Raw genomic sequence first — 7764 nt, forward strand, 5'->3', positions numbered from 1 at the left:
TTTTTGTAAGCAACAGAGGGGGAAGGGAGAACAGGCTCTGAATGTTTGTCTTGCCCAGCCACAAAGCGAATAAGTGTCCCTGTTTCAACACGTTTTCCCCATTTAACTTCCGGGGGGGTGGGGGGGGAGGGTTCAGCCTGAAAACTCCTCTGAACAATGAGACGCAATAGCTGAGCTCACAGCCCTTTACTGTTTGCGTTGGACTCGTTCCTCACGGCTCCCCTCTCCAAGGGCGTTGCACACAGATTGCCAGGAACCCCTCCCCGCCCCCACCTCACTGACACCCTTTGCAGCAGCCTCAGAGCGGGGCACTGTATTCAGTCCAGGATGTGGTCGTGGTTGCACAGTGAATGTATGATGGCAGCATGGGGTGGTGGCCCTCGCTCAGACAAAGCCTGGGACCCCGACGGAGGAACAGAGAAGGTCCAGAACCCAGCAGCTGAGCTAGAACAGAGGGCTGGATGGGCTAACGGGGCTTTTCAGTTTCTAGGAGTCTATTGGAATTAGCCAGGCCTCCCCAACTCTGTTGCCTTTGGCAGGAGTTCGCTTTCTGTCAACCTACAGGGCCCCTGCTACCTGCCCCATGCTGCTCTGCCTTTCTGACAAGCTGGATCCAGTCCCATGAGGCTAAAGGATGGCAAGCAGGGTGTCCAGAACAGTAGAGGGAGTTTGGAGGATGCAGATGGAGGCTTCTAGAGGAGAAGGGATGGTGGACCAGCAGGGGTGCCAGCCATGGGCATAATGATGAGGCCGGGGGAAGGAACCTGATTCCACAAGCAGGAGAAGCTCGTCACCCCCCAGAGCTCTGGATCAGTGCAAAGCACTTGCCACCCTACTGCACGTGGTCCTAGAGCACAAACCGCAGATGCCTCGCTAGGATTTCCCCCTCTCCCTCACAGCCCTACAGCCTGCCCTGCAACTGTGGACTTGCCAGGGGTGCCTCTCCCAGGCCTGACTGCCTCCCCCACACCGGGCTGTTCTGTTCCCTCGTTGCTCAGGCCCAGACAGCTCAGGGAGGAGAAAGCCACGCTCCTGTAACACCAAAACCAGCGCTGCCGAGGGAATGGTTGCCAAGTGCTTGGTTGCCTCTGCAACTTAGCACTGCCCTCACCAAGAAGGGCCAGATTAACGCTGGGGCTTTAGGGGCTGCAGCCCATGGGCCGGATGTGGCCCACTGCTTCTTTTCATCTGGCCTGCGGCAAGTCTCCGCACCAAGGGCCGGATGCCGGACCCTGAGCCTCAGCGCACCCCCCGGGGCTGGAGCCATGAGCGTCAGCTTGCCAGCATGCCCCTGTGGCGAGGGGTGTTCAGGGAATCTCTGCGTGCTACCCCTACCCACAGCACCGGCTCCACAGCTCCCATTGGCTGGGAGCCACGGCCAATGGGAGCTGCGGGGGCAGCACCTGCAAGCACTGGCAGCGTGCACCGCGCAGAGCGGCCTGGCCCCTCCGGGGAGCAGAGCAGCACAGAGCCAGGGCAGGCAGGGATCCTGCCTTTGCCCCGCTGCACTGCCAACCAGGAGCCACCACAGGTAAGCACCTCCCAGCTGGAGCCTGTACCCTGCACCTAATCCCCTACTCCAGCCCGGAGCCCTCTCCAGCACCCAAACTCCCACCCAGAGCCCGCACCCTGAACTTCCTGCCACACCCCAACCCACTGTCCCATCCTCGGCCCCACCCCCGCAGCTGGTGCTGCACCCCCTCCTGCACCCCAATACCCTGCTCCAACTCTGAACCCACTCCAAACCCCCTGGCCCATCCCTGGCCCCACACCCGCAGCTGTACCCCTTCCCGCACCCCAATCCCCCACCCCAGCCCTGAGCTCACTCCCACACTCCAAACCCCCAGGGGCCCCACAAAATCTAGTAGCCCTGGGCCCAGAGGAGAGTTAATCAAGCCCTGTTACCAAGCACCAGATATCTCCGGGAAGGAAACCAGCCATCTGCTAGATGAACACAGAAGGATACAGATGGCCTCACTGCACTAGGGACTCTCTCCCCTCTCCAATCTTTCTTTTGCCCTTCTTTCGGCTGTCCCTGCCCTCCTTCTCCCTCTGTCCTGCTTTTGCCCTCCCCTTTCTCTCTACCTTTACTCCTCCCTCTCCTTCATTCCCCCTCTTTACAGCCTGCCTCTCCTGGTCTGACTCACGCCATCCCCACTTCGCCTTCCCATCACCAACTCCCTGAAGCATGAATCACGTCCCGTGTCATCAGCTTCGCTTGTCTTCACTCCCCGACTTAGTGAGAGACTAGAGGTGCCAAGGAATTAGCAGGGTGCTGTAGAGAGTGGAGATCCCCCCATATCAGTCTAGGGAGGGCAGGGAGTAAGGGGGACTTGTTCTTTGCTGTTACCTCCCCTACTGTATGTTCTATTATCAAACTCAGAAGCTCCTTCCTCCAGCTCCATTTGAAAGAGAGGGACAGTTTCTGTTGTGCTAGATGGATCCTTCTTTTAACAGACATGATGATGTATGTGTTCCAAGAAAAAGGACCTGGGGGACCAGGGATGTCCAGAGATCTGTTCCTGGCTGTGACCCAGGGCAAGTCACTTCACCTCAGAGCAACTCTGTTTCCCCATCTATAAAACAGGGAAAATATTTCCCTCCCTTGCAGGGTTGTCATGAGGTTTATTTAATTAGCTAATGTTTCTGAAGTGCTTTGAAGATGTAAACCACGATATAAATGCTAGGGAATGAACTCGGCACAGGCTCACATCCTGGATGACAGGCTCAAATCCTGTATGGGGTTGCAAACTGATGCAGAATGAGACCATGAGGGGCAATTTCTGCTCTTGGTTACATGCTACAAATTCCACGCGGGAGTTGCCATGTAACTGAGCACAAAGTTAGATCCCAAGTGACACAGTTATTGATCCTGAGCTCAGCTCAGAAATAATATGAACAGGGAGCCAGAGGATTAGTTGCTATAAATGCTGTAGCTTCCTTGGTTTTCCATACTGTAAATTCAGTATAGCCATTTCTTGCACCAAGTCTTTAGATATTTATTGTTTTTCTTACAGTCCCAGCTCCCGGAATCCTATGATTATGGGAGAATCTCATCTGCCATTTTAATAAATAATACCACCACCACCTCGCTCGTAATCCATAGATCTCAGAGCACTTCACCACGGTGGTCAGTATCATTATCTCCATTTTACCCCATGGCTACCCAGCAGGTCAACAGCAGAGCCAGGAACGGAATGAGGTCTCCTGACTCCCAGCCCTGTGCTCTTGCCGCTAAGCCACACAAACACAGCTGCAGAGAAAAGCTTCAAAACCTCACCCTGCAGACTCAGAGCCCCAGAAGGCAAATTACAAAAGTGCAACATTTATTATTTTTAAGCCAATTTCATGATTTGAGGCAGGGGCTAGCCCATGACTTTTGAATGCTTGGGGTGGGCCATGCTCTGAATTACAGGGGTATAAATTGCACAGACAAGGAGTTTAAGTTGCTGTTAACTGTAAAGGGGCAGGAAGCCCCCCTCAGTTACACTGGCGTAAACCAGGAGTCACTTTACTGAAATAAATGAGTGTTGCATTAGTACAAGATGGTCTTTTTGTGTTTGAACAGCACCTAGCACAAAGGGGCTGTGGCCCATGACTGGGCCACTCCAGTGCTACCACAATATAACAAATGATTAATGGGAACGAAGGCCAGTAAGCGTAACTTGCATTGAACCGGAACCAAATTCTGCTCTCAGGGACCAATCCTGGTCCCATTAAAATGAATGAAAAGATTCCCAATGACTATCATGGAACCCAGATTTGGCTCTCAGTTTCATCAGTGTAAATTACTCAATGTCAGTAGAGTTACTCTGGTATAACTGAGCTCAGAATTGGGTACTTGGCCTTCAGTGAGTGTGAAAATCAAGTGTAACTAATTTAAGCATTCTCATCCTCCTTTTAGTGACTCTTCCTACCACCCATGCCCCATCTCCTCACTGTCACACTTGTTTTGCACTAGTTAACCATTTACACCAATCATGTAACTCACACAACTAATTTAGTCCTGCATCCCTTTGGCTTAGCTGCCTCTCCCAAGAAGGTACAGTTGACTTTAATGAGGATATATCTGGTCCATTGCTTGTTACAGATTTCTGAGATCAGGTTTATAATTAAAACCCCCACATCATGACTCACATTTTAAACAAGCCTTGCACTTAAGTCTTATTTCACACAAGTTTTATGCTAGTGTAACTCCAGTGGCTTCAGTGGCTTTACTCCTGATTTACACTGATGTGAACTAGAGTGGAATGAGGCCTCTGAACTTGTTTTTACTTGCTGTAGTTGGAAATTAGGCACCGTACAATGGATCTAGGAAAAGCACTCTTATGGTCATGAATCATTACTATCTCTGTTTTTCGTTGGATTGATTTATACAGACCCTGATGACAATATGGATTATTTATATATTTGTTCACCACAAGCTTCCCTGAGATTGGGGCTTCCATTACAAAAGCACATTGGCGTATCCTCGGTAAGAGGAAGGTGCGTAAAGAGAGGGTGCATAGTCCAGTGGTTAAAGCACAGGGCAGGCAGGCAGGCAAGTGGTGTTCTGTTCCCAGCATTGGGCTGCTGTGAGAGTCAGTGCAAGGGAGTAAAACCAAAACTGGAAATCCAACAAGAAATTGGGGGGAAAGAAACCCATGAATAAATATCCTAACCAAAAAAAAACACTGAAAAAACCCAAGAGGCTCCATTTCTTGGCAGTCGTGTCCATGAAAACATTTAAAACAATTTAAAAAAATAAATAAATCCAAATTGGTTTCACAAAACCGTTTTTTAAAAAAGCTGATTTGATGTCATTTTTTCAATTGAAAATTTTTAAACACCTCTGCGACCTGTGCCTCAGTTTCCTTCAATTTTACACATGGTTAGTAACCTTGACCTACTTTGCAAGGGTGCTGTGAAGCCGAGTGTGTTCATGTACATAAAGGGCCCAGAGTTCCTCAGATGAAAGGTGCTGAAGGGCAATTTAAAAGCTCCAAACATGGGTGTAGCCTGTGAGTCAGGGATTGTGCCCTGCCTTATATGTGGGAGAAATGGGTTTACTCTATCCCTAATGCGGTGTACTATGCATGAGACATAGATGCACCCTGCAGGAAATATTGGGGTGCCCTGGGCAAAACACACATAGACCCTAAACAAATATGAACACATCTGACAGAAATGGGCATGTCTTTATGCAAAGAAAGGTGTGCTAACTCAGGGTAACTAACCCAAATTAGCTAACTCAGGCTAAAATAGCAGTGAGGACATGAAAGCTCAGTTTTAAACTCAGGTTAGCAGCTCAAATTAAAGATTGCAGGGAAGCCAGGGATTAAACTCAAGCTATTAATTTGATTTAAAAAAAAACAGTTTGCCGTCTTCACTTCTACCTTAATCAGAGTTGCCTAAACTGGGTTAAGAATTTACTTATTTGCAGTGAGGAGCTAGTGTGCTAAAAATAGCAGAATGGACGCTGTAGCACTGGTGGCAGGGTGGGCTATCCGCCCCCGTCCAAGGCCGCCTGACCCCTTAGGTCTGAGCTTGGGTGGCTAGCCCGAGCTGGCATCCACGCTGCAAGGGCCACACAGCTATTTTTAGCAGGCTAGCTGGAGCAGAGCTAGCGTGAGTCTGTCTCCTCGGGCTGGGATGACCCCCAGGACATAGATACAGCCTGTAGTAACCACAAATCTGTCCTATGAAAAAGACAGCTGTGCCCCAGTGGAGCAGCGTCGGTAGGCTGGCCTGACTTGACTGGAATACCGATGGGAGCTATAGCCTGGGAGTCAAGACACAGCCCACCCTAAAAGCTACCAGCCGGGGACTGCTATTAATCCTCAGAATTCCCCACCATCCTCCCCGGCACGGGCACCCCTTGCAGTCAAGCTGCTACAGCAGTGCTTAACAACGAGGTCAGAAAGACTGTGTCTGGCTCATCTTTCAGATAGGTGAGTACAGGATCGATCCACAGCAGAGGCCAAAGATAACAAGTGGGAGGCGGGTCACGTGTCAGCGAGGAGTTTTCTGACCGTCATTCAATGAAAGTGAGGTGCACCAATGGAAAAGCAAAGGTGGCGGCCTTTTCCTTTAGCCCTTTCAGCCATGTCCAAGGGCAGCCCTTCAGAAGCAACCTGGCCAGGAAGCTGGGCAGCGTGGGGGCCGGGGGGGAGGGCAGGGGGGTTGCATTTAGCCCTCACTCACTGGGCACGATATAGCTATGGTTATCAAACCTGGAGCACCCCACAGGCTGACAAGGACAGCTTGGGATTCTGCAACAAGCAGCAGAGACCGGAAGGGGGTAGGCAAAGCTGACACTACACAGAACTAACGTACAGCAGCCAGTCAATACTAGTAATGCTTTTGGCTCAAAACACTCTGCCGACTCAAGGCAAACACAACCCAGCATGCAGGAAGCTAGCAAGCAGATATAATGTAGGCCTGTCTGCTTTTGACTACAGTCCATTGGCTATGATCAGAATAGTTCCCCCTCCTTGCATGGGTAGCAGTTAGAGGCACTGCATGATTCTGCAGGAACACAGAGAGCGTGCGCGTGTAAACGCATGACCGTCACCATCTTGCCTGACACACCAGGGAGTGAACTGGGGACCTCGGAGCTGACGAGTATGAACTGCTGTTGCTTGAGCTAAAGAGCAAATGCTCCCTGGCTGAGGCTGTAACAAACGCATCTCCCCTGTGCTCATCATACACAGCCCCTTAGCCACAGCAGGGTTTTCTGCCCCCTAAAACCTCCACAACTTCATTACTACTGGTCTAGCTCCCACTGTGGCAGAATTAGCATGTACAAAGTTCTGGCATTCAACACTCCCTCCTCATCGCCCGGTGCTGCCAACCCCAAACATTCAAAAAACCAGGAGCCAGGCCCTCTCAAAATATAGGACTGGCTTTAAAATTGTGCAGGTTTATAAGACGACACAGAGAGTTACTCTGAATTTACATCAGAGGAACGGAGATCAGAATCTGGACCATAACCCTTTGCACTCCCTAACCAGACCCAGAGGGGTAGAAACCCAATTGCCTCTCTTTGAGCTGGTCTATTGTCTTCATTCTTCAGCTTTAATGCCAGTTTGAAAAGCTCTGCATATTTTTCTCAGTACATGTGAGAACAGACTACTCCACCCTGGAAGGTTCTTTAATCACTTTCAGTTCCGCAGGGTTGTTGCTGAGATCCTTTCAGCTCGTAGGCTACCAGTTTGTTGCTTTTAAGTTTTCTTTCTCTTTGTCTCTCTCCGCACTGATAAAATCCTTAATTAAAAAAGATAAGAATTGAGGACTGAGCAATTTCTGGAATCCAGATCCAAGGCATAGGCTGCTCAGATTCACGGCTTCGGTTCTACCCGCTACAGACCAGCTGCAAAGTATGGACCTTGACCTAACTTCCTTCAGAGTGTGGGTGCTTAGATTTGGGGTTCTGGTGTGGAGCCTCTCTAATAAAAAGTATTATGGGGAAAAATGACACTCTCATCCTAAAGGAATAAACCCATTTTAGTATTGAAACTGAAACTAAGCACAGACCACAGGCCTGCTGGACACCCTTACTGGGTGTAAATCCGGAGTAATTCCCCTGAAGTTAGTAGAGTGAAATCAGTATTAAATCAATGCGAGAGGAGAATCGGCTCCATCTCTGGAACTCCCTGAAGGTATACTTAATCCTGCCTTGGTGCAGGGAGATGGACTAGCTGACTCTGGAGGTCCCTTCCAGCCCTACTTTTCTGTGATACAAAGCACAGGGGCCTTTGCCTTTGGACTGTTCCACGTCTACAG

This window comes from Lepidochelys olivacea, assembly GCF_965140295.1.
Source record: "Lepidochelys olivacea isolate rLepOli2 genome assembly, chromosome: 22".
Lineage (NCBI taxonomy): Eukaryota > Metazoa > Chordata > Testudines > Cheloniidae > Lepidochelys > Lepidochelys olivacea.